Here is a 27278-nt window from a genome sequence, read left to right on the forward strand (position 1 = left end):
TTCTTGATTTTTTTTTTTCACGTAGTGACAGTCAATTAGACGAAAGCGCGATGCATCTGTATTGTGCACAATCATCGGGACGGGTCCATCTGCGCCTCCAAGTGTGCGCTTCACCAGGGTTGGCCTATATTCCTTTATCCTGGTGAACGTGCGCTGTAAGCTATATAAGCCCAGTATGCCGAGGTCTAGCGTTAGCGCCACAAGAGCAATATAAGACCAACGAGCAGCACCAAGAACCAAGAACACAGCTGGAAATTGTCACAGGAGATCCAGCCCAACGAGCGCGAGGTGCAGATCGCGGTGAGAAGGCTCGAGCTTACCGAGAGCAATAAATGGAGGCGAAAATGCACAAAACAAGGACATATTTACACAGAAAGACATGCGCATATATATATGTATATATTACGAACCGCACAACGACGGTGCGATGCAACAGTGGTGAAGGAGGAAGACGCGAAGTTTTGGAATGAACAGAACCACCACGACCGCCATGACTCCTGCGTTACACGAACCGCACAATAGTATACAGTACGGTGCAATAGTGGAGAAAGAGGTAGACAAAGAAAAAAGGCAGTGTGCGCGCGACCATGTTTGTCTCCGTCCGCAACCACACACGCACGCCCACACGCACACACACACACACACACACACGCACACACGCACACACACACACACACACACACGCACACACACACACACACACACACACACACACACACACACACACACACACACACACACGCACGCACACACAGAGAGAGAGAGAACAACGTGACGCATGGACTCATGCCCACTTCATCGCGGCGATCCTCTGCTTATCAGGGCGATCGCTATGACGAGTAGTGGCTACTCGAACGACGTGCAACGGGGAAACGCTCTCACGTATGAGCTTTGCGAATACGGGCCCCCTTATATTCACATTGGCCTGCTGGAGGTTACATTGGCGGCTTTCGGCCACGCTCTCCGGACGCGAAATATCGGCCGGCGACAAGCGCGTGCCCGCGTGCGCATAATAACGCTGGCGACGCTGGTAAAGCGCCGCGCGTGACGCCGCTTTACCGGCGGCGCCCAGTCACATCCGCGTGACGAGAAGCGTTATTACCGGCGCCGCGATTGCATCCGCGTCGTCGAGTGGCCGTGCATATGCAGCTTCCTTCGCCATTAACTCGGCCTGTTTTTCGCTGGCTCATATTAACTTCGCGGCGGCGGCGCCGTCCAGTCTGGCGTGCGCTGGCGCGCGTGTTGTCGAGCAGCGAGGCACGGCTGCCCCGTCGCGTTACTTCACGGCGCCGTCGCTCGGCCGTGGCAGTTCCCCCGGCATGTCGCAACTCGGCCCGCGATCGCGCTTCGTTCAAGAAGAAGCCCGAGGGCCTTGCGCCCACTTGGCACTTCGTCAACGCGGCGTCGAGTATTTTGGACGGGTCGCGGCCCGAGTTCCACGTCAGCGCAGCCTTGGCCATCCGGCCCGGGTTTCCCGAACGCCGCTTGTAAACAACGATGATGCCGCCAAGACAGACATTCCCAACCTGCGGGCGGCGTTGTTTGCGCGCGCTGTGTCGAAAGCTTTCTTCCCCGTTCCTTCTTTTTTTCCTGTCTTTTTTCTGTATTCATTTCTCCGCGACTGCAACGGCGGCTCCGGTGCATGTTTCAACACACGCGTTCGGCACGCTCGTGAGGGTGGTGCCAGTCATTCCCGCTTGGTTTGGTTCAAGAACGACAATGGAGCCATGTGTTTGCGGCTGAATAAGCAGCTCCCCGAAGGCACCGAAGCGAGAAATATATTAATTACTCTAAATATTATAGTATACTGAGATCGTGAGTGGAACCAAAAAGAACATGTACTTCTTTCCAATGACAAAACTACAATGAAAATATATCGGTGAGATGGTAGACGTCGATTTCTATTAATTTGACTGAGGCTATTCGCTCTCTTTAATCGCGTCAAAACGTAGTTACATAATCATGCTTTTCGGAGGTCGGTATTAGGCGCATTATTGGTCTCCGACAGCGGTCTCCGTTGATTATATTACGTGCAAACTGGAACACTTGTTGTGTCATTGTTGATTCGCAATTCTCGCTGAAATCACTCCGTTTTCAGACCCTTTATTTTCTGCGTTGAAAGACTAGTCACTGACAACCTGTATTTGCCACATGGTTATCGCCATATTTTGAATGACCTTGGTTGACTTTGCGTCGATCGTTTATGACAAAAGGGAGTATCTCCACCAAAAATCTCGAAAATGGCTCGCAGCTCGCAGCTTGATCAATTTGTGCTTATATGTCATCAAATTTGTGCTTGATATTGTTATACCTACACTTACATTTATATTTTATATGTGTCTGTCCTGCACAAAAGTTTATTCGGAAATATGCAGCGCGCTGAAATTAGCGTCGTGTTCAATTCGGAAAACAAAAATGTTTTTCTTTTTTTTATTTGCTTGCCAAACTATATGTTGCCCATTATTACAGAAGGACTGTAAAAGTTTGAATGTCAGATAATCACATTGTTCTCTGACAAGCATTAATTACTTCCGCAAAAACACTTGGCCAATTGAAAGGAAGCTTTAGCTCAGCTGCCCTATCTGAATACATGTAAAAGGAGAATTCATTTTTCTCGGCAACCACTGCACCAAATTTTAGGAGGTTGGTTGCATTTAAAAAAATACTTAACATCTAGTGACTGTTGGTTTAGGATTTTTAATTTAGGTTGTCAATTTTTTATTAAAAATTGGCCAATATCAAAATTTTTAAGCAAATGAAACTATCAAGTTTACAACTCTGTGACTCGGCAATGAAAAATGATATCGCAATTCTGCGAATTGCCTATCTCATAGTACATTTAAAGCGGACAAAGTTGATGTTATGCATGAATCTCAACAAAATTAGTAATATTGAAATACAGCTTTTGCAGAACCCTTGTAACAACGTGACAAATTCACGCAGGATATAAATCGACATATCGAATTTCTCCGCTTTGAATGATCTAATGGGTGGCGTTTATAGAATCCCGATATATATTTTTGATGCAGAGCTATTACTTTGGAAACGTTGTGATTCCATTTTTTTTAGAACTATTGAATTTTTGAAAATTCGTTTTACAAATTGAGGCCATAAATCGAAATTCCGCTTCTAACAGTCACTAGAATTTACCTTGATCTCTCAAATGCAACAAATTTCATTAAAGTCGGTCCAGGGGTTACCTCAGAAAAGCGTTTTTGCGTTTTGCGCGTATTTGAATAGGCCACGTCAGAGTTGTGCCCGAGCTAAAGCTTGCTCTTAAGAGGACTCTAGTAGAGCAAGACATTTTAAAGCAATTACGACTGGTAAAACGTTTATTTTTAAACACTATATACGTTCATTTAGCGGGAAAATATGTTGATTATTAGCCGAGAAAAATAACAGCCTTACATTCCTTTCTTAAATTTCGCACTCCAACTCGACGCTCAGTGTGGCGTCACGAATTTCAAAGTATCTTCTCCCACTTGGTCGAGTAGAGACAATTCTCAAACCTAGCTGCGTTGAGCCTTTTGAATACAATGTTAAGATAAAAACAGGCCCGAATAGAAGCTGTCAAAATGCATAAGGTCAGGGCGAGCGGTGCGGTGACATCAGGACGGTATCGCCGTCGTTTCTGCGCTAGCCTTCAACGTCGCCTCTCGCGGTGTGAGTGAGTTATTTTTTACGCCATATACTGCAGCTTCAGCAACAACTTCCATTGCTTGAAACCAAACGCGTGTAGCTCTCTCAGGACACACATTCGTCAGCGATTCATCAGCGTCACTTGAGGCTTCCCTGCCAGCACAGGGACCTCGGACGACGCTGTAGCGACCGATAACCACTCGTCGAGGCGCCTATACCATCAGGCTCAAACTTCTTAATCTCCCCTATGCCTTCGACAGCCTTAACCTCGATATTCCTGAAATTAGGAAGAAGGCTGATCACTCGTCACTGGACCTGAAGAAAATGGCGCTGCTCATTGCAAACGAGCGGAGACCGCAAGCATATTTAAACCAGCTGTTATGCTTCACGTAACAGCTCAACGGCTGTGGTTGTCATTCCAGTGAAACAGGCCACAGTCAACCTCGAGGTGGCACGCATGACATCCAGAACGATACAACTTGCATCCTTCCGTCGCGCTGTGAACTATGGCACCGATGAACAAGAATGTAAAGGTCTCTAAAGCAGCTCTCAATGAGAGAGAGGAAGCTTAAGAAGTAAAGACTGGGAGGTTAACTATAGACTTTGTCCAGTTTGCTACCCTAGACGTGGGAAGGGGCACGGAGGAGTGAGAGAGAAGACATGAGTCTATAGATCATTCATACGCACTAAGCAAGGTGCGGCTTATCTACAGTCGACACTCAAGTCCGTCGCCTTCATGTACTGCAGATGCATTCATGTGGATTTCTGGGCTGATAAGCTGTGAGGCCAGGCTCTCCAAAAAAACCTTTGCTTCTCTAAAATGCCGATCACACAGTCTATCAAGGCACACTGGAGAGTCTGGCATTGTTTGTCGAAGCGGTAACAGTGGCACAGGAGATGATCGATGGTCTCTACACATCTGCACTTAGCGCACATGGGTGAGTCAGCCATTCCAATGCGACTATAACTGTATGAGTCAGTGAACGCTACTGCGATCCACAGCCGACACATCAGTGTTCCGTTACGTTGTGAAATATTTGTTGGCAAACGCAGTTCTAATGATGGATCGACGCTGTATAAGCGATAGTTGGAGTTCTGCGTAATATTACAATGACGCCCGAGATGGCCAAGCTCTCTTGCAGCGTCTACTCTTGGTAAATGTATGTAAGGAGCGCCGGCTCTCCAGCGTGGGTACATCGGGCAGCTTCATCGGCGAAGTGGCTACCAAATGCCCCGGCAGCCACTGAAATAATAAATCATGTCCTCTATCGGCAACACAATGGCAAATTTTCTTGCTTTGGGACACCAACTGGTCGTAATTTCCACGTCGTAAGCTTCGCACGCTTTGAAGAGCTCCCTTAGTCACAGGATACTTATTTGCAAGATGGTCCTTTTTCAATATTTTCCCCAGCGGCGCGAAGAGCAGTGAGTTCGGAACCCGTAGGTATCGTGACACGTGTAATCTTGAACTTGATGACGACCGATCGTGATGGGACAACAAAGGCGCCTGTCGTACTTCCCGAGACTGAACCGTCCGTCTGAACATGGATTTGGTTAGCGTACGAAGTATGCAAAAGCTCCAGTGTGATATCCTGTGTACCTTGCAGTTCCAGAAATTGTGAAGAAGGCTAACCTGTCCTCTGCGGCTCACAATCAGATAGCATTGGAGCACTTCAAAGCCTCCAATTCACTTTACTACACAGAACACACGGCAAGTGGCATCGGACAAAAGAGAAATTAACCACCGTACTTTGGACAAGTTCAAAACACAAACAAGTTCATTTCAGTGCCTCCCGGTATATTGTGGCAATGATGGTAGCGAATTCACTGACAAGGCTGTTTGTCCATGAAGGTACGCACACGCTTCCAGTTCATCTGGCGAGAACGAACGCTGCCAAGTGAACCTGTTTTGGTTGCTCGCACTAAGGTACAAGCATTCTGGAGTTTCCAGAGCGTGTACAATTGCTTGCTGCCTGTACCTGAACATTTTGCTTGGGCCGAAGTGCCAACCAGCCTCTCCCGCTTCAAAACAACATTACTGTATGCCACCTATCACAAGGAGTGGCGTTTATGAACGCTTATAATTTCCGTATTATAGAGGGTCCCATGGACGAACGTGCGACTTTTGTAGGTGTGCAGAAACCATCGGGCATATCTGTACCCATCCTCGATACGACGTCGAGCGCCTCTTCATCTATAGGCTGACGGTAAACCGGCTAGACTGCGGAACGTTCCCAGAGACAAAGATTGTGGGACTGCATCAGTCTCTGGCGCAAAAAGTCATTCGGGTGTATTTACAGCTTATGAAGTGAGGTTTATAAAGTTTATGAGGCTTAAGGGTGGTAGAAGTGGAAGTGGTTAAGCAGGAAAAGGCGCCTAAGGGAACGACCGTCTGGTGGCGCATTTTCTCGCGTGCGCGCATGCGTTACCGGCCCTCTTTTCCTCGTTCTATCCCCTTTTTGCTTACCCATCGTGGATAACGCATACCGGAGGTTCGTCTACTTACATTTCATCTTTTTGCTTTCTGTGTCTGTTTCATTGACTTGAAACTTCAATCAACGCTCCCTAGACGTCGACACCGGCAATTTGAGCAGCTGTAGGCCATTGACTTACCCGCCGTGGTTGCTTAGTGGCTATGGTGTTGGGCTGCTAAGCACGTGGTCGCGGGGCCGAATCCCGGCCTCGGCGGCCGCATTTCGGTGGCGGTGAAATGTAAAAATCCCCGTGGGTACTTAGATTTAGGTTCACGTTAAAGAACACCAGGTGGTCCAAATTTACGGAGTCCTCCACTACGGCGTGCCTCATAAGCAAACCGTGGTTTTGGCACGTAAAACCCCGTAATTTAATCTTCTATTTATGCCATTGACTTCGACTTATAATGTCGTATACTGCAACAATGATCTCCAACGCCTGGCCAAGACTACAACCCAGGTAGCACACAAAGTCTCAAAAACATCGATTTCAGGAATGCATCGGATAAAACGCATTTCTGACGTTTTTCGACGCCCTAAAAACGCCTCATACCAGTCAAAATTTACCTTATCCTTAAAATCTCTTACAAAACGCTTTAAAAATACTATTTGTATCCTCAATGCAGGCATCAGTTACCAGATACCCTTGTCATGCCTAAAATCTTACGTTTGGCAGAGTGGAAGGTGCGCCAATGCATGTCTTCAAGAATACGAACTGTCCCTGAAAATCATAGCTCTGTCGCACCTGGCTGTACATTGCCGAGAGTGCGTATGCAGCCCAACGTTTTTACACAAGTAGAAGGAGACCCTCACAAGGGGAAGGGAACAATTGAACCGCTGGATAGCGGAAGTGTTTTGTATTAGAAACGTAAAAGAAGTATGCATAAGCCAACCGTCAATAACCATCACAGGTCTGTTATTGTATCTGTGAAGCGCAATACACTGAATGCTTACATATGGAAAATATTGTGTTGTGACGCATCATCATCATCAGCCTGGTTACGCCCACTGCAGGGCAAAGGCCTCTCCCATACTTCTCCAACTACCCCGGTCATGTACTAATTGTGGCCATGTCGTCCCTGCAAACTTCTTAATCTCATCCGCCCACCTAACTTTCTGCCGCCCCCTGCTACTCTTTCCTTCCCTTGGAATCCAATCCGTAACCTTTAAAAACCATCGGTTATCTTCCCTCCTCATTACATGTCCTGCTCATGCCCATTTCTTTTTCTTGATTTCAACTAAGATGTCATTAACTCGCATTTGTTCCCTCACCCAATCTGCTCTTATCCCTTAACGTTACACCCATCATTCTTCCTTCCATAGCTCGTTGCGTCGTCCTCAATTTAAGTAGAATCCTTTTCGTAAGCCTCCAGGTTTCTGCCCCGTACGTGAGTACTGCTAATACACAGCTGTTATACACTTTTCTCTTGAGGGATAATGGCAACCTGCTGTTCATGATCTGAGAATGCCTGCCAAACGCACCCCAGCCCATTCTTATTCTTCTGATTATTTCAGTCTCGTGATCCGGATCCGCGGTCACTACCTGCCCTAAGTAGATGTAAGTAAGTATTGCGACGCATAGCACTTAGTTACCTTGTCCATCCCGCTTTAGATATGATGACAGGTTTACCTTGGTCAAATACCTTGGTGCTTCCTCCCTCGTAACTGCTTTTTTTTTTTCTTCGCGTGGTAATATAACATGAATTTGTATCAACTCACCCGAGTTTCAATCCTTCCAATTCACTTGACCGTGCTTAACTGTGCTACAGTGACTGTAGCGACTGGAAGATTAGTGCTACTGGTCTACCTATCCACCCTGAAAGAATATATTGGGGAAGGCAATAACCTTCATTACCCAAACAAAGGAGTAATGAAAGTGCTGAAGTAATGTGAAGGGCACTTCAACGGCATTGCTGCTTGGACGGACATTGTCTTCAAAGTGAGGTCGCTGGTGCAGAATGTGATCAGTTATCTCACTAGGACTCTTTTTTAGGCTATGTATGGATGACGCCAGCAAAACGAGATTGTTGAGAACATTCTGACCTCCAACTATGCTCAACTAAGGCTGCGGATACATCTGCGTATAAACTGAAAGTGCGAGTGATTGGGGGCATCGGAGCAAAACATGCGCCGGAGTCAGCCTCCAATAAATTTTGGCTCATTCAGTGCAGCCATTGTCCACGTTTGCTATTTCTTTCACGTGTTACTTCCGAAATAAATCACTAGGGGTGGCGGCTGCTCCCCGCTGCACCATACAGTGTGTATCACCTCTAACTTTAGAAATGCATGAAGTGATCTAACTTACCCTGCAACCATTTTTGACTATTTAGTATTTACTTTTCAAAAAATTACGTGCAGAAATCAGAAGCAGTTGTAGTCTGTAGTTTCGGTTCACAATTAAAGAAACGCTATTTTTGATGCGCGAACTCCAGCGTCCATGTGCTGCGTCCGAGCAGAAAAAAGAAGTGTAAGCAAACAGCTTGAATTGTAATATGTCACGCAATATACCTTCAGCGAACGCTTCAGCGTAGTTATTCCTTGCACAAATGTCTGTATATGCAGAAAGACCGTCTCGCGTCACCGCGCTAGATGCAGGGAGCTGCGGAGTGAGAATAAACATGGCGCCAGCCGTAGCAGACGACGCGGTTGTCACCACCCTGGGGCGAGGAGCAAATCGCGGCACCCTACCTTCTACACTGCAGCGCAGCCCACACAGACAAAACACAGACACAGATTCTTTCTTCATCCCGCCTAATTACATAATTAGTGTTAATGAATCAATCTACTTCGCCAATATTATAATTAGATAAAAAGTGTCAATGAGAAAAGTGTAGAGTGACATGAAAAACTCCCGATACAGCTTTCTTTGCCCAGTGCGTGCTACACAAAAGTGTTTTTCCGAGCGTGAAAGCAGACCGCAAATACACACAAAATTGCCGCGCGACTGGCCGCTCGAGCCACTTGCGTGTATTCGCGGGCTTCTTTCACGCTCCAAAAAACACTTTTATGCAGCACGTATCAATCAACAGAAAGCTGTATCGGGAGTTTTTCATGTTGCTTTATAATTTTCTCATTGACATTTTACATCTGATTAGAACGTTACCTAGTGAGGCGAGTCTAGCAGTGTTATTGGAGGAATTAGAGGGTATTAAATGGGATATAATAGGGCTCAGTGAGGTTAGGAGGACAAAAGAAGCATATACAGTGCTAAAAAGCGGGCACGTCCTGTGCTACCGGGGCTTAGCAGAGAGACGAGAACTAGGAGTCGGATTCCTGATTAATAAGGATACAGCTGGTAACATACAGGAATTCTATAGCATTAACGAGAGGGTGGCAGGTTTTGTTGTGAAACTTAATAAGAGGTACAAATTGAAGGTCGTACAGGTGCAGGTACGCCCCTACATCCAGTCATGATGACCAGGAAGTGGAAAGCTTCTATGAAGACGTGGAATCGGCGATGGGTAAAGTCAAAACAAAACACACTATACTGATGGGTGACTTCAATGCCAGGGTAGACAAGAAGCAGGCTGGAGACAAGTCAGTGGGGGAATATGGCATAGGTTCTAGGAATAGCAGGGGAGAGTTATTAGTAGATTTTGCATAACAGTATAATATGCGGATAATGAATACCTTCTTCCGCAAGAGGGTCAGCCGAAAGTGGACGTGGAGGAGCCCGAATGGCGAGACTAGAAATGAAATAGACTTCATACTCTGCGCTAACCCTGGCATCATACAAGATGTGGACGTGCTCGGCAAGGTGCGCTGCAGTGACCATAGGATGGTAAGAAGTCGAATTAGCCTAGACTCGAGGAGGGAACGGAAGAAACTGGTACATAAGAAGCCAATCAATGAGTTAGCGGTAAGAGAGAAACTAGAGGAATTGCGGATCAAGCTACACAACAGGTATTCGGCTTTAACTCAGGAAGAAGACCTTAGTGTTGAAGCAATGAACGACAATCTTATGGGCATCATTAAGGAGTGTGCAATAGAAGTCTGTGGTAACTCCGTTAGACAGGATACCAGTAAGCTATCGCAGGAGACGAAAGGTCTGATCAAGAAACGCCAATGTATGAAAGCCTCTAACCCTACAGCTAGAATAGAACTGGCAGAACTTTCTAAGTTAATCAACAAGCGTAAGACAGCTGACATAAGGAACTATAATATGGATAGAATTGAACAAGCTATCAAGAACGGAGGAAGCCTAAAAGCAGTGAAGAAGAAACTAGGAATAGGCAAGTATCAGATGTATGCGTTAAGAGACAAAGCCGGCAATATCATTACTAATATGGATGAGATAGTTCAAGTAGCTGAGGAGTTCTATAGAGACTTATGCAGTACCAGTGGCACCCACGACGATAATGTGAGAGAGAATAGTCTAGAGGAATTTGAAATCCCACAAGTAACGCCGGAAGAAGTAAAGAACGCCTTGGGAGCTATGCAAAGGGGGAAGGCAGCTGGGGAGGATCAGGTAACAGCAGATTTGTTGAAGCACATTGTGGGCACATTGTTTTAGAAAGACTGGCCGCCCTATATACACAATGCCTCATGACCTCGAGCGTACCGGAATCTTGGAAGATTCCAGCCACTACAGCCACCGTAGTCCTCCATAAAGAAAGCAACAAAATCCCAATAACGAAAGGCGTCAGGCAGGGAGATACGGTCTCTCCAATGCTATTCACAGCGTGTTTACAGGAGGTATTCAGAGACCTGGAGTGGGAAGAATTGGGGATAAAAGTCAATGGAGAATACCTTAGTAACTTGCGATTCGCTGATGATATTGCCTTGCTTAGTAACTCAGGAGATCCATTGCAATGCATGCTCACTGACCTGGAGAGACAAAGCAGAAGAGTGGGTCTAAAAATTAATCTGCAGAAAACTAAAGTAATGTTTAACAGTCTCGGAAGAGAACAGCAGTTTACGATAGGTAGCGAGGCACTGGAAGGGGTAAGGGAATACATCTACTTAGGGCAGGTATCCGGATCACGGATCCGGATCATGAGACAGAAATAATCAGAAGAATAAGAATGGGCTGGGGTGCGTTTGGCAGGCATTCTCAAATCATGAACAGCAGGTTGCCACTATCCCCCAAGAGAAAAGTATATAACAGCTGTGTCTTACCAGTACTCACCTACGGGGCAGAAACCTGGAGGCTTACGAAAAGGGTTCTGCTTAAATTGAGGACGACGCAACGAGCTATGGAAAGGATAATGATGGGTGTAACGTTAAGGGATAAGAAAAGAGCAGATTGGGTGAGGAAACAAACGCGGGTTAATGACACCTTAGTTGAAATCAAGAAAAAGAAATGGGCATGGGCAGGACATGTAATGAGGAGGGAAGATAACCGATGGTCATTAAGAGGAAGCTTTAGCTCGAGTGCTCCTATCTTAATACATGTAAAAGGAGAATTCGTTTTTCTCGGCAACCACTGCACCAAATTTGACCAGGTTTGTTGCATTTAAAAGACAAACTTAAAATGTAGTGACTGTTGGTTTCGAATTTTTGAGTTAGGTTGTGAATTTTTTATTAAAAATTGCCAAACATCGAAAATTTTCAGAAAACGAAACTATCAAGTTTACAACTCTGTAACTCAACCACTAAAAATGATAATACAATTTTGTGAATTGCATCTAATAATACATCTAAAGCGGACAAAATTGATATGTTACACATGAATATAAAGAAAATTAATCATAGGGAAATACAACTTTTGCAAAACCGTTGTAACCAACGTAACAAATTCACGTAAAATGTAAAATGACATATTGCATTTGTCCGCTTTGAATGATCTAATTGATGCCGTTTACAGAACCGCGATATCAGTTCTGGATGCAGAGCTATGAATTTGTAAACTTCGTGCTTCCATTTTTTTTCAAACGGTCAAATATTTGAAAATTGATTTAAGAAAATTCAAGCCCTAAATCGAAATTCCGCTTTCAACAGTCACTAGAATTTAACTTTCTCTTTCAAATGCAACAAATTTCATCAAAATTGGTCCAGGGGTTATCTCATAAAAACGTTTCTGCGTTTTACATGTATTTGAATAGGCCGCGTCGGAGTTGGGCCCGAGCTAAAGCTTCCTCTTAAGGGTTACGGACTGGATTCCAAGGGAAGGGAAGCGTAGCAGGAGGCGGCAGAAAGTTAGGGTGGGCGGATGACATTAAGAAGTTTGCAGGGACAACATGGCCACAATTAGTACATGACCGGGGTAGTTGGAGAAGTATGGGAGAGGCCTTTGCCCTGCAGTGGGCGTAACCAGGCTGATGATGATGATGATGACAATCTTTAGAGGTTGATGAATTAATTAAGACTAATTATATAATTAGGCGGGATGCAAAAAAATAATCCGAATATCTCGGAGCGACGGCAAACAACACTACCTTGGTTCTGTCTAGCTACGTGGCATTAGCATATTTTTAAGGTTTGGCTAAAGTTACGTGGGGACACCCTGTATATAGTGCAACGGTCATCCGCTCCGGACCAACGTCAGTTGCACTTCGCTCCTCGAAGAGGCAGGTATACATACATACATACATACATACATACATACATACATACATACATACATACATACATACATACATACATACATACATACATACATACATACATAAACACACACACACATACATAATGAACGAGAAGAAAGGAAACCGTTTATTTATTATTTATTTAATTCAATTAAGAATTGTAGATCATTTCCCCTATGCCGTCCTTGTTTGGTGGCTTTTTATGATATGACTAATAAAACTTGGGCGCCTCGGTTTCCTTTCTTCAAGTTCACTACCTCCCCCCCATATATATATATATATATGTCTGTGTGTGTGTGTGTGTGTGTGTGTGTGTGTGTGTGTGTTTGTAATTGCGCTATATCATTGTACTATTAGAGACTAAGAATGCATCAGTGACAGTTGCCTTTGTCATCTACTGACCTTATTATCAATCACGCATAATGAAGCATTACAATTCTGTGTTCCCAACAGTTTTTGAAGAATGTCACTGGAGTTAGGCAAAAAGTCAGCAAAATTGTTCGGGTTTTCGCGGTGTGGGTATAAAACACAACTGATTACAATATATTCAATAGTGTAAGAAATACTAGACTTACCAACCTTAAAATATAGGGAATTCTACTGCCGAAGCAAAGAAGTACTATAACTTTGAAACAAATACTAAAAGTTCTTTGATGACAAAAGACGCACACAGTTTATTTGTTTTTAAATCCTTACTTTGTTCTGTAGGTACGATTCTCTACATTCTCATCGAAAAATTATTTGCATCAGAGAAAGGCGGAAACGCACACGATTTTACGCATGAAATATCCATGTAATAGCGGCCGCACCTGCTATTTTACTTTGCGGGGGCGCTGCTGCCGCGGGTCCAATATCGCTCAACGGCTACATTATCATTGGTATCAGTTCCGCCCTATAAATAGGACGCAAAGTCGTAAAATTATTGGCCTCAATACGACAGTCGTAAACAAGCTCTAGAAATCGGGCATTTTGCGATAAACTTGTAACAGTAGGAAGATATGAAATAAAGACAGCATATAAAAGAAGAATAAAATAACCCGTTTTCACGACACTAGCTTCGAAACAAAAGAGTCCAGACTTGGTTGGAAAACTTCATCATTCGTTAGACTGTTCCACTCGTTAACAACTCGCGGAAAGAAGTCCTGTACTTGAAGAAACTAACGTACCTGCGAAATGGAGTTACTGTAAGATTCTGCCTTTGTCTGGTGGCATTTCCGATGGCAAAGAGATTGCTAGTGATGTATCAGTGTTGTAGTGCTCGTAAGTTAGCCTTTAAAAAATTAATACGACCAGCGATTTCTCTGGGAACCTGCACCTCAATTTTCTGTCGCAGACTTCCCTTCTTGCTCCCTCTTCTGCTCGTCTATCCGGGTACCCAGTGCCAAGTACCGATTTTAGAGGATTGGCCAGGAATGTTCGCGTACCTTGTGTTACACGCCCATCTGCACATGTCCAATGGACCAAGCTGTCTATTCGGACTCATACCCAGCGGCACAAGCCCAGTGGTCCACGTTGGCGTGAAAAAGGTTAGATACGGACATACCCAAAAATTCGTCAAGTTCCGGAAGAATGCTAATCTCATTAATACTAACAGCTTACTTGTCACAAAAGAACACTACCTTCCTTGTAGGTGAAGGTAGTGAAGTGGCAGTTGGGAAGATTCGCTTTCTGCTGAAGCTAGTAAATATCACTAACTCGAAGCGGTGACGAACTTTTTACTCCTAGTAAAAAGGTCGTTGCAAATACTAACCGTTTGTCACGACATTCACTATCTTGGTAGCACAATTGCTAACGCAACTGAAATATAATTACCAGCAATAATAGCGGGGCTTATTTTGTTTATATGTGCCACTTGCATTTACGTATTAAGTCGATGCTATTGCAAATAAGCACAACAGGGGGAAAAGGAAAAGAGGGAACCGCGTCCTCTCGTTATATTTATCAAGCGTCCATTATTGGTACGCAATGTTTACCAGCGACATTATGGCGCGATGACTTCGGGTAACTATATACATAAAACCTTAGACAAACGTAAACGAGAACACCATGTGTAGAACAATGACAAAGCTGCTACGTAACATGGACTTTATGATCAACTTTGATTTTCAGGAATATTTATGGCCGTACTTTGGGGAAGCATTGGTTGTACCGGTGAGCACCGATGTATATATGGATAAATAATCACAGTTATGGACCTAAGTTCATATAGCTTACTGTCGCACATATGTGCGCCACGACGTAGCACATGACTGTTAATCCAACCTAATAAAAGGAAGTATAGTTTACCTAAATTTTGCACAAGTCTGTCACAATCGCATAATAAAATAGATTTAGGGCAGAGGAGGTAGTAGACTTTACTAACTTAGCCTCCGTGTATCTGTGTGTTAGTAAATAGGTGGTAAAATGTTATAATGGTTTGTCAGGGTAACTGATGCGGTTACTAACGTTTTACTACCTTTCTTTATTTTAAATAGAATAAATTTTTAACTGGAACACCAGAGGATCTTGCTGGAAATTTTGGCAACACACTTCATAAAATTAGTGCTATAGCCTCAGGATATTTAGCAAATAGGCATGTTTGTAAAAGTGAGCAAGTTTAAATTTTGTAGCTACAATGCGTTTCCTAATTTCTGAATTATCCTCGGTACACTTAGGTTCACTAACGTTATCAGGCATCAGTGATTTTCCTAACAATCGTCAGCATTTCACTCTAGTCAAGAATATCTCTTCCCCCCTCCCTTACCTTTCCTCTGGCGAGCCGCAAGGAAGCTTTCCTGGTCCACTACTTTTTTTATATATATCAATGACCTCGCTAATAACATATCATCACATGTACAGATTCACATGCATAATTTATCGGGCAAATACTGGTACTGACGACCACTTAATTCAAAGCAACCCGCACCTTATTACTAATTGGTGTTGCACTGGGCTAACGTCACTTCGCTCAACAAATTTTAATGTCTTTCACCCGTAAACCATCCAAATCAAACTTTTCGCACTGTATTGTCATACGTAGAAATGACGACGCAGGCATTGCGGCAGCAAATATTTATTCAGTGAATTAACAAACTTATTAAGCAAATTAACAACCCGTAGTTTATACGGGTGTTAATCTTTTAGGGAAGCTTTGAAATGCTGAAATGTAGGTAGTATTTTAAGCGAAGCAGGAAAACGATTCCAAAGTGTAATGGTAGCGAATGTAGATGTTTTTTTACCATAGTTAGTACGAACTTATGGTAACAAAAAATTATAATGAGAAGCGAACCTAGTAGGGTTTGTGTTTCTAAGGGAGCTGCTCGGAATATATTGTTACGGTGAAGGGAAGGAAGAAGTTGAAATAGACTAGAGGAAGACGAAGTCTGGCAGTTGCCTAAACGCCATATACCTCAGTTGTAAATATACATTATTTTACACTCGTGGGCCTGCTTTCTTTCTGCAACATTTTGGTGGAAGGTGCGGGGTACAATCACGGAACTTCGCAGCGGACGTCATCTACCTGCCGCCACAATGGCAAATCAACCGACACAAGCGACAACGCCTCAGCAGCCCGTGCCAACGGTCATCCTCACTCATCCGCGGGACCCAGGGACATTTTGTGGCACGGACAACGCCGACGTCGAGGACTGGCTTACGATGTACGAGCGAGTGTGCGACAACAACAGGTGGGATCCAACAATGATGCTAGCAAACGTGATATTTTATCTAAGAGGAACTGCGAAGCAATGGTACGACACACACGAAGCTGACCTAACGAGCTGGGATGTCTGCAAACAAAAAAGTGCGATACCTGTTTGGCAGACCTGTCGGTCGTCAGCTGGCAGCAAAAAAAGAACTTGCGTGCCGCGCTCAGACGTCCACAGAATCCTATGTCATGTACATACAGGATGTGCTGGCCCTCTGTCGCAAGGCTGATAACAACATGACCGAGGCAGACAAGATTGGTCACATACTGAAAGGTATTGCAGACGATGCCTTCAATCTGCTGATGTGTAAGGATTGTGGCACTGTGGATGCAATTATAAAGGAGTGCCTGCGCTTCGAACAAGCGAAGGGCCGCCGTATCGCTCAAACTTTCGACCGATTGCCCAATACCGCCACGACATCTGGCGAAGACCCGCCGCGGTTCGTTCAGCCCACAGGACCGGAAGATATCAAGCGCATCGTTCGCCGTGAGCTTGAGGCCTTGGCTCCGGCTCCATTTCGTCCCGACTGTCGGGAAAGCGTGCCCGCTATCTCCCTTATACAAGCGGTCGTTCGGGAGGAAATAGCAAGTTTGGGCATTCCATCTCTCTGCTCGGTCCGCCATACAAACACCTACCAGATTTCTCCGGCCGCTCGCTCCCAGACGCAAAGCTTTCCACCACTCCGTCGCAACCCAGCTGACTGGCGCACAGTGGATGATAAACCCATCTAGCGGATGATAAACCCACCTGTTTTAATTGTTCCGGTATTAGACACATCGCCCGTCATTGCCGCAACCACTGGTCGTCGCCTCCTCGGTGGTCGTCTCCGAGTCACTACCGCCAAGTACCAGACAATCGTACTTTCTCGCCCTATACGCCGACTAGGAACATCAACGCCGACAGTGCTCCACCAGCCGATCCAGCCGCTCCCCGTCTCCGCAAATTCGTAGGTCCCGTTCGCCTCTCGTTCACCGCTCTTCGTCCCCTTCTGCAACCGGTCGCTTCGCTTCGGGAAACTAGGCGGTGCAGCTCCCGGAGGTGAAGCTGCAGCTCCGACCCGGCCCACAAATCCTCTGTTGACCCTGCCTCCATGTGGAAACCTACTGGACATTGAAGTTGATGGCGTTCCTGTTAGACCTCTTGTTGATACAGGAACGCAGCTTTCAGTTATGAGCGCTGCTCTCCGCCGAAGGCTCAAAAAGATTCTGACACCCGCCGTACTGGGCACTGTTCAAGTCGCCGATGGGAGTACTTCACCTGTCCTTGGAATGTGCACAGCACGTGTGACCATTGGGGGCCATTATACCGTTGTTCTATTTATCGTCCTTGAACACTGTCCGCACGACCTAATTCTCGGCCTCCACTTCCTTTCGAAACACTCTGCCCAAATTGACTGCTGCGCAGGTGTTGTACAGTTGGATCTGCCGCTTCCTGCCGACACAACAACTTGTGCTTCACACCGCTTATGTTCTGCTGAGTTTGCAAGGCTGTCTCCACAAGCGGATACAATTGTCCTCCTGACGCCCTGTCCTCCCGTACCTGATGGCGAGTACGTCGTGTCGCCGCTTACTGATGTGGTTTTGTCGCGCAATATTGCCCTGCCGAACACCTTAGTCCGGATCCGCGAAAACTGCACTCGCATGCCCATCCTCAATTTTGGATTTTCGCCGCATGTGCTGCCCCACGGTATCGCCATAGCGCATACCACTCCTTTGGAAGAATTTGAGGTTTCTTCTTTGACCTCTGAATCCTTCTTCAGTACCAACGGACCTTTGTCACCCACTCCTCCGTACTCGACGCCTACGGACGATGTTTCTAAGATGATCGCCCCTGACCTTCCTTCCGAGCAAACAGCAGCTCTTCATCACCTCCTGTCATCTTATCGGGACCTTGGATTTGGACGACCGTCCACTTGGCCAACATCTGTTGTCACGCATCGCATCAACACCGGTGACGCCAGCCCCATTCATAGGTGGCCATATCGTGTATCCGCAACAGAAAGGGCCATCATACAAAAAGAGGTAGACAGGATGATGGACAAGGGCATCATTGAACCTTCAAGTAGCCCGTGGGCATCACCAGTTGTCTTAGTAAAGAAGAAAGACAACTCGTGCCGCTGCTGCGTTGACTACCGTCACCTCAACAAGATAACAAAGAAGGATGTTTATCCCCTGCCTCGCATTGATGACGCTCTTGATTGCCTTCACGGATCCCAATACTTTTCATCAATTGACCTCCGCTCCGGCTATTGGCAAATTAGCATCGATGAGATGGACCGCGAGAAAACCGCATTCGTCGCACCGGACGGTCTGTACCAATTTAAAGTCATGCCCTTTGGATTATGCAATGCGCCAGCTACATTCGAGCGCATGATGGACTCTCTCTTGCGTGGCTTGAAGTGGTCTACATGCCTCTGTTACCTCGACGATGTGATTGTGTTTTCGCCGAACTTTGAGAGCCATCTGCGGCGCCTCACAACCATACTCTCCATGTTTCGCAAGGCTGGTCTTCAGCTAAACTCCTGCAATTGCCATTTCGGTCGCCGAGAAATTAACATGCTCGGCCATCTCGTAAACGCCGCCGGAATCCAACCTGATCCACAGAAAGTTCACGCCGTGCGAAATTTTCCTGTACCTTGTTCAACAAACGATGTCCGTAGTTTTCTGGGCTTATGCTCTTATTTCCGGCGATTTGTGAAAAATTTTGCCGACATAGCTCACCCTCTCACTGACCTTCTTAAGAAAGACGTCTCTTTCTCTTGGGGACCACTGCAGGAGAAAGCGTTCTCTACCCTGATTGAGCGGCTTACAATTTCCCCAATTCTGTCACCTTCTGCGCCCACTGAAGTATGAACTGACGCGAGTGGTCATGTCATCGGCGCTGTCGTCACTCAGCGTTAACAGGGCCAAGATCGTGTCATCGCTTACGCTAGCCGCCTTCTTTCCACGCCCGAGCGAAATTACTCCATTACTGAGAGAATGTCTCGCGCTCGTATGGGCGGTCGCGAAATTTCGGCCGTACCTTTTCGGCCGGAGCTTCTGCGTCGTAACCGATCATCACGCCCTCTGCTGGCTCTCCTCTTTGAAAGACCCAACTGGACGACTTATACGTTGGGCATTGCGTCTACAAGAATATACATTTCCTATTATGTATAAGTCAGGGCGCCTGCACAAAGACGCTGACTGCCTGTCCCGCAATCCCGTGGATCAACCGGACGATACCGATGCAGACTCGGACATCAGTGTTCTATCCCTCTCCGGCTTCCTCCATATTGGCGACGAGCAGCGCAAAGATCCTGTTCTTCGAACACTTATGGAACGCCTAAGCTCCTCACCCAAAGACCCGTCCCTCTGGATGTTCACCTTGCGCGATGGAATTTTATACCGTCGTAGCGTTCGTCCTGACGGCCCGGAGTTCCTCCTAGTCGTTACCAAGCACCTTCGACTCGCCGTGCTCCAGCAACTTCACGACACTTCTACTGCTGGACATCTGGACATCACTCGTACATACGACCGCCTGCGGCGCCGTTTCTTCTGGCCCGGCATTTATCGCTCTGTGCGCCGTTATGTCGCTTCTTGCGACCTGTGTCAGCGCCGGAAGACGCCTGCTATGCCTCCCGCTGGTTTGCTGCAACCAATTGATATCCCTACAGAGCCCTTCTTCCGTGTGGGCCAAGACGTCCTTGGCCCCTTTCCAATTTCCATCAAAGGAAACAAATGGATTGCTGTAGCAACCGATTATGCCACGAGATATGTCATCGCACGAGCGCTACCAACCAGCTGCGCTACAGATGTTGCTGACTTCTTACTGTACGACGTCATCTTGCACCACGGCGCCCCTCGCCAGTTGCTGACGGATCGCGGCCGCTACTTTCTATCGAAGGTCGTCGATGATCTGCTCCGCTCCTGTTCTACAGAACACCAGATTGCTACCGCGTACCACCCTCAAACGAACGGCCTCACCGAGCGACTCAACCGCACGCTAACTGAAATGCTGGCCACGTACGTTTCCGACGATCACCGCGACTGGGACGTCGCTTTACCATACATCACTTTCGCATACAACTCGTCCCGTCACGACACTGCCGGATTTTCACCATTTTACCTGTTCTATGGCCGCGACCCCACCTTGCCCTTTGACACGTTGGTACCTTCCGCAGTAGAGTCACCCAGCACTGGTTACGCTCGCGATGCTATTGACTTAGCCGCCCAGGCCCGAGAAGTCGCCCGTCATCGCTTCACAGTGTCAGGATTGGGGGCTCAATCCCATCGCTCGTAACCCGTTGTCAAGATTGGAGTCCAGCATGAATTCGAAGGTAGCTGGCCCATGCCGTCGTCCAACTTATCCACGCTGAGGACGTTGATGTAGGGAAGGACTGCTTCTCATCGACAACGAGGAATATGGGTTTATTTACAGTATTTACATGCAGTTCATCAGTCTAGCATGACTGCGAGAGAAAGTACGTCAGTCTAACACGACTGCTTGAGAGAGTGTGTCAGTCTAACTTGACTGCTTAAGAAAAAGTGTCGAGCGTCCGCACAACAGCGGTTTATAAACACTCGGCCCCCCCTTCATTCCAAGGGGACGGAAACGTTCGTCCAGTCATTGTAAACACGCCGCCTCTCCACGGGACGGCTTACACACACACACAAACACACACACACACACACACACGCGCGCGCGCGCGCACGCACACACACACGCACACACACACACACACACACACACACACACACACACACACACACACACACACACACACACACACACACACACACACAGGTTCATGGTCCGGAACCGACGTCACACGGACTTCGTAGAACTCGGAGCTGCCCCTCACAGCGCGGCGCCAGGTGCCCATTGTCTTGCGACTTGGACGGCGCGTGGGAAGAGGCATCAGTAGACGTTACCGCGGGCACACTCCCCCGCTCACGGCCGAACCGGGTAGGCGGTGTCGTGTTGCGCACAAAGCCTGCTTTGTCGAACTCATTCAGTCACAACGGCGACGAGGCTAGAGCGTAACGCCAAGGAAAGTTGCCGCCCCTGTCGCAAGTGGCTGGCAAAACTTGCACTTCAGCTGGCCGTTCTTAACAGTCTCGCAAGCTTCTCAAAAGCGACGCTACGACCTTCGGCACCGAGACTACAATTTTTCACCTGGTTCCCATGTCCTTCTCTGGACGCCTTCACGTCGCGTCGGCTTGTCGGAAAAACTACTTTCCCGTTATTCTGGTCCGTACCAGATCTTACGCCAACTGTCCGACGTGACGTACGAGATCGCCCCAGTCGGTCAGCCTTCAGTGCCTCCCAACGTCACCAGCAATGTTGTTCACGTCGCCAGGCTTAAGCCCTATGTCCCCCCATTAAGTGAGGCTCTATAACTTGCACCGGGACGGAGCTACTCCGCCGGGAGGGTGATGTTACGGTGAAGGGAAGGAAGAAGTTGAATTAGACTGGAGGAAGACGAAGTCTGGCAGTTGCCTAAACGCCATATACCTCAGTTGTAAATATACATTATTTTACACTCGTGGGCCTGCTTTCTTTCTGCAACAATATTGAAAGGTCGCCAATATCTCCAGCAAGGCTTCCCGGTCTTTTGGGATACCTGCATCGAAACCTTCGTAAGACACAGGATAAAATACGCACATGAAAGCTTACCAAAAATGTGTTTGCTCTCAACTTGAATTCACGTCTCCGATATGGCAAGATATGGCCTCCTCATCACTTATATTCAACCAATACGTTAGAATCAGACCAAACTAAAGGCGCTCGATTTATCTCGCAAAGCTACAGCTACTGCTACAGCATTACAGGAACAAAATGACTTATTAATCAATACCATAAATACATACGTCGGGATATAGCGCGCTGATCCTTTTTATTTTACAAGTACATACATGGAACCAGGCTATCAGCGATAACTCTGCGAGTCTCCCCATTCACGTCGCGAAGGCTGCGCAATCGTCTTTCGTTCTCGCGCGTCTACGTAGAGCAGATGCTTTCAATTAACCCACCCTTCCACGTGACATCCACTCGTGGAACGACCTTCTCGATGTCATTGTAGCTGAATGTAACAAAGAGAAATTATGTCAGCACCTACACGACCATTTGTCAAAATAATCGGCCTGTAAGCACAACCTGTATTTTTCCCCCGAACTTACACGTTCTTACTTTTTTAAACAGTATTTTGTAATGATCGATATTTACCTTTTGTGCATCGTATCCATCTGTGTTGGTTCATTCTTACTTTTCTCACCCTGCTCATCTTCAGGTAGCTTTTCGGTAGAAATTGTGTAACAGAATACTCTATTGTCAAGCGTGTCTACTGTACTGTATAACGTTATATTTAATACCTAATACCTGGATTACTGTTTGCACAGATGCTGCGCCGGAAGAGGCTATCCTTCAGTCTACTGGATTCTTAAGGAAAAAACTAAAACCATGGTGGACGAACGAGCGCACAGAAGCTAAAAAACTTCAAAACAAAGCGTGGTGTAGCTTCCGAAGGTACCCAGCACAATATAATCTTCTGTCGTTGAAAAAAAAAAAAAAAACGAAAGCGAAAGCAAGGTATATCCGCAGGCAAGCCGAAAGAAATTCATGGAAAAGTTATATTTCATTAATTAACAGCTCAATCGCATCCAAAAGAATCTGGGACAAGGTTCGCAAGTTTAGGTGCGATTATGCTCCCTACACAATCCCCATACCCTCAGCTCCAGGCACGCAAAGTCTAGAGGAACAAGCAGACATATTAAATAGGCCAGCACTTCTGCACCATATCTAGCTCAGCAAACTATTCCGCAACCTTCCTAAAACACAAGCAGTCCGCAGAAAAACAAAAGCTTCCGACAACGGTAAGTTCAGATAGACCATTTAATGCCCCTTTAGCGCTTCATGAAATAAACAGAGTAATCTCTTCGGGTAAGAAGACAGCTCCCGGTCCTGCCAAAATACATTACCCTATGCTGGCCCACCTGTACCAGAAAGCGGTGGAGGCCTTGTTGCGTTTCTTCAACGCGATCTCGGAAATGGGTAAAATGCCTGCAGAGTGGAAAAAAGCTGTTATTGTTCCCTTCCCGAAAGCGGGAAAGTCACCAAATACTCCCAGCAGCTATATATACCTATAGCACTAACAAGTTGCCTGGCAAAATCATATGAAAGCATAACAAAATATAAGATTAACATACGTTCTCGAAACAGATAACTCACTAGATGCTCAACTGTGTGGTTACAAGAAAGACTGCTCAACAACCGACCATCTTGTTCGTCTTGAACATACCATAGGTGAGGCATTCCTTTACAAACAATACTGCCTAGTGGTCTTTTTCGATCAAGAAACAGCATGCGATACTACATGGAGGTATGGTATTTTACAAGTTCTAGCAACAATGGGAATACCCGGCAGAATGCGTAACTGTCTATCCGATTTTCTAGCAAACCGAACATTTCAAGTGCCATTTCAGTTGGCGCCCCACAGGGTTGCGTATTCAGCACTACGCTTTTCGTGGTCAAGATGAACTCTGTAAATTCAGTTATACCGTCCAACATTATGTACTCTTTATACGTCGACGACCTCCAAATTACATGCCGTGCCTCGAGTATGTCACATGCGAAAGGCAAATGCAGATAACAATAAACAGGTTGACACAATGGTTCGATAAAAATGGATTCCGTTTTTCTACACAAAAGTCTTGATTTCACAAAAAAGGGGGCTACACCCGGATCCAGCTCTCAAATTAAACCAAAGCCCACTACTAGTAAAGCACGAGCAAAAGTCTTTAGGAATAATTTTTGATGCTAAACACAATTTTATCGCCCACATTAACAGCCTAAAAACTAAGGCAAACAAAGCGCTTAACATCCTGAAGGTCCTATAACGTAAGCATTGGGGCGCCAACCGTACATGCCTGTTGCGTATTTGACGTTCCGTCGTGCGCAGCGTTCTCGACTGCGGTTGCGTAGTTTACGGGTCAGCAAAGCAGTCATTCATCAAACGTCTTGATCCCACACACAGTCACGGACTACGCCTGACAACTGGTGCGTACAGCACCTCACTAGTAGAAAGCCTATACGCCGACAGTAACGAACCCTGTATGGAACACCGAAGAGTCTTGCTCACAATTTCATACCTACTCAGAATCACAGCTCTGCCTAATCGTATGTGCCACACTCTTGTCACTTACACTACGAACAGAATGCACTATGTCAACAAACCACACAGCGTGAAACCACTTATCCTTCGTTTCGAAGAAATATGCTGAAATTACAATGTTCCGAGCGAAGCTCTCAGAGTCGCCGAAAGAACGAACAGACTGCCCCCGTGGTATGATGTTGCACATTTTTGTGATTTCACTTTTACACACCACAAGAAAAAAGAAACACCGCGTGAACACATAGTGCAAGGTTTCTCAGAATTACAAGAAAAATACAATGACTACACCGAGTCTTACACTGACGGGTCCAAGAAAAATGAACATGTCGGAAGCGCAGTCGTATCAGAATACTGGGAAAATTGTCTTAGGTTGCCACAGTTATATCGCTTCGGTTTGTACAGCCGAAGTATGCGCCCTGCTTATGGCTTTGGAAAAAATAGTAACAGGAGATTATAGAAAAGCAGTTGTCTACAGAGATTCTCTCAGTTCACTTAATTCCCTCCATAAAAAATCAGAGTGCGAACCTCTTCTCGGCAGCATCCTGAGAATGCTTTGCGAAAGTGACAATCATGGTACATTAATTCGTCTCTGTTGGGTTCCAAGCCACGTCGGGATCCCCGGAAATGAAAAGGCGGACTAATATGCAGCAATGGCAACCCATGAAAGACTGAAAGAAATCAATCTCCCGTTCAAAGACTGTGTCCGGTTGATCCGTGCTGCGATCACCTCAATGTGGCAAAAAGATTGGGACTGTCAAGTTAACGACAAACTACAAATAGTAACGCTCATAGTGCAGGAGTGGAAGACATACCACCAGGAACGTTTCATGGAAGTTATCCTATGTGGCGTTCGTATTGGACTCGCACATCTCGCACATAACTTTTTTATTGAAAAATGAAGGACAAGCGGTTTGTAATCAATGCCAAGAAACTCTAACTATGAATCACATTTTAATAACATGTCCGGCGTTGGAGGAATAAAGACAAAATATTTTTATGAACTTTACAAAGCACTAACACCACTTCACCCCTCCATAATCCTAGGTGAATCTATCTCTAGACGATATTCTTAAGTTTCTAGAAGAAACAGGTTTCTTAAACAAACTCTAAAGTAATAATTTTAAGGCGAAAGCCTTTCTAGGCGCATGGTGAAGTTTGTGTCAGCCGACCTGACCGCCGGAGTGTCTGCCGAAGCGTCATAAAGCCATATGAAGACAGATTAAAACAGATTAGAGAATGAAAAATTATTGATAGTGACAGTTAGGGAATGATAACGTTATAATAGAGATTGGTAGAGGTTAATAATGACTAGTAATGACTACTAATGACTCCGAAATTAGCAATATGTCTAACCACGGCTTGTAATGACCACAATTGATTACAAATGGCTAAGAATGCTTACTAGTGAGCAGTAATGACTAATAATGACTGAAATGACTTGTAATGACTAGTAATGACTGAAATAACTTGTAATGACTTGTAATGACTATGAAAAGACCAATACGTCTAACGACAACTTTTAACAACTACAATTGATTAGAAATGACTAAAAATGCTTAGTAATGACCACTAATGACTAATAATGACTGAAATAACTTGTAATGACTACGAAATTACCAATATGTCTAACGACGAATTGTAACGACTACAATTGATTAGAAATGACCAAATATGCTTAATAATGACCAGTAATGACTAATAATCACTGATATGACTTGTAATGACTACTCGTGACTATGATATGACCAGCATGTCTAACTACGGCTTGTAATGACCACAATTGATTACGAATGACCGAAAATGCTTAGTAGTGAGCAGTAACAAGAAGGAAACAGAAATAGGCAATGAGAAATGAGTAAAGAGAAAGAGGCAACCATACGAAAGAAAAGAAAAGAAATAAGACAAAGAAAGAAACAGAAGGAACGAAGAAATAGGTGAAGAGAAGAAGGAAAGAGAAAAACAAAGAAGAGAAAGAGAAGAGGCAAGGAGAAAGAGGCGAATGATAAGAGGAGGAAGAGTAGGCTTTCGCCGTTCACCTCTTAAGAGAAATCTTAAGAGACCCTGTAATTTTTTGTTGCTTGAAGCACTTTTATGAAGTTACATATTCTAATCCTGTGTATGGCGCATCGTAGCCGTAGTTGCTTTTGCCCCATAAAACCCTGCTTAACTAACTAACTTTGCCCTGTGTCCTCGTTGGTTGTGTGCGCGCTGCAGTATCATAATGGGCGTTAATGCTTTCGCATTCTCAACTCGTAAGAAGTGTTTAGGTGTCCTCGGATTTTCGTGCTGCTCCTTGGCGCGCAGTGGGGTCGCGTAATAAACGCTGAACCGTAACACCGGGCGGAGAAGGTCAACTGGGCTCAAAGGCAGCACGGGGATTGGGGCGTCTCTCGAACAGACAAGCTGACGAAGGACGCGGATGACACGTACTATATAGGAAGTGAGCGAGGGGAGTGCTGACAATGGTTTTGTGTGGGGCGATGGCAGCTATATACCACCCCCATTGGATCCGCCACTGGGTCGTGTGCCGATGAAAGCCACAGCTCTCCCACTGCGCCAGTTGTCTGTCCTGCAGGCATTATTCAACGACAATTCGCTCGCATTTGGAAACGGAGCATTCGAACGTGTCATCATATAAAGGTCACAAGGCCCTCGACACGTTCAACGACGATATAAGTCGCCGATCATGGACACTGCGCGTGCGACGCTATAGTATTGTCTTATTATAGCGTTTCCCAACCGGTGGCACTCCGCGCGCCCTCGTTACACGCTGGAAAACAACAGGCCCCGCGCGGTTGCTCTCTGC

General features: G+C 45.8%; 1 long non-coding RNA gene across 1 annotated transcript in view; it reads left to right on the plus strand.

The window, feature by feature from the left end:
• The window catches only part of LOC140219835 (uncharacterized), a 176789-nt gene extending 152747 nt beyond the window's left edge, over window positions 1-24042 (plus strand). Inside the window, exon 4 of the long non-coding RNA XR_011896076.1 lies at window positions 22701-24042. This is a non-coding gene — a long non-coding RNA (uncharacterized lncRNA). The remainder of the gene's footprint in view (window positions 1-22700) is intronic.
• Window positions 24043-27278: the final 3236 nt, after the last annotated feature.

The sequence above is a fragment of the Dermacentor andersoni genome, chromosome 1 (genome assembly GCF_023375885.2).
Source record: "Dermacentor andersoni chromosome 1, qqDerAnde1_hic_scaffold, whole genome shotgun sequence".
NCBI classification, from domain to species: Eukaryota; Metazoa; Arthropoda; class Arachnida; order Ixodida; family Ixodidae; genus Dermacentor; species Dermacentor andersoni.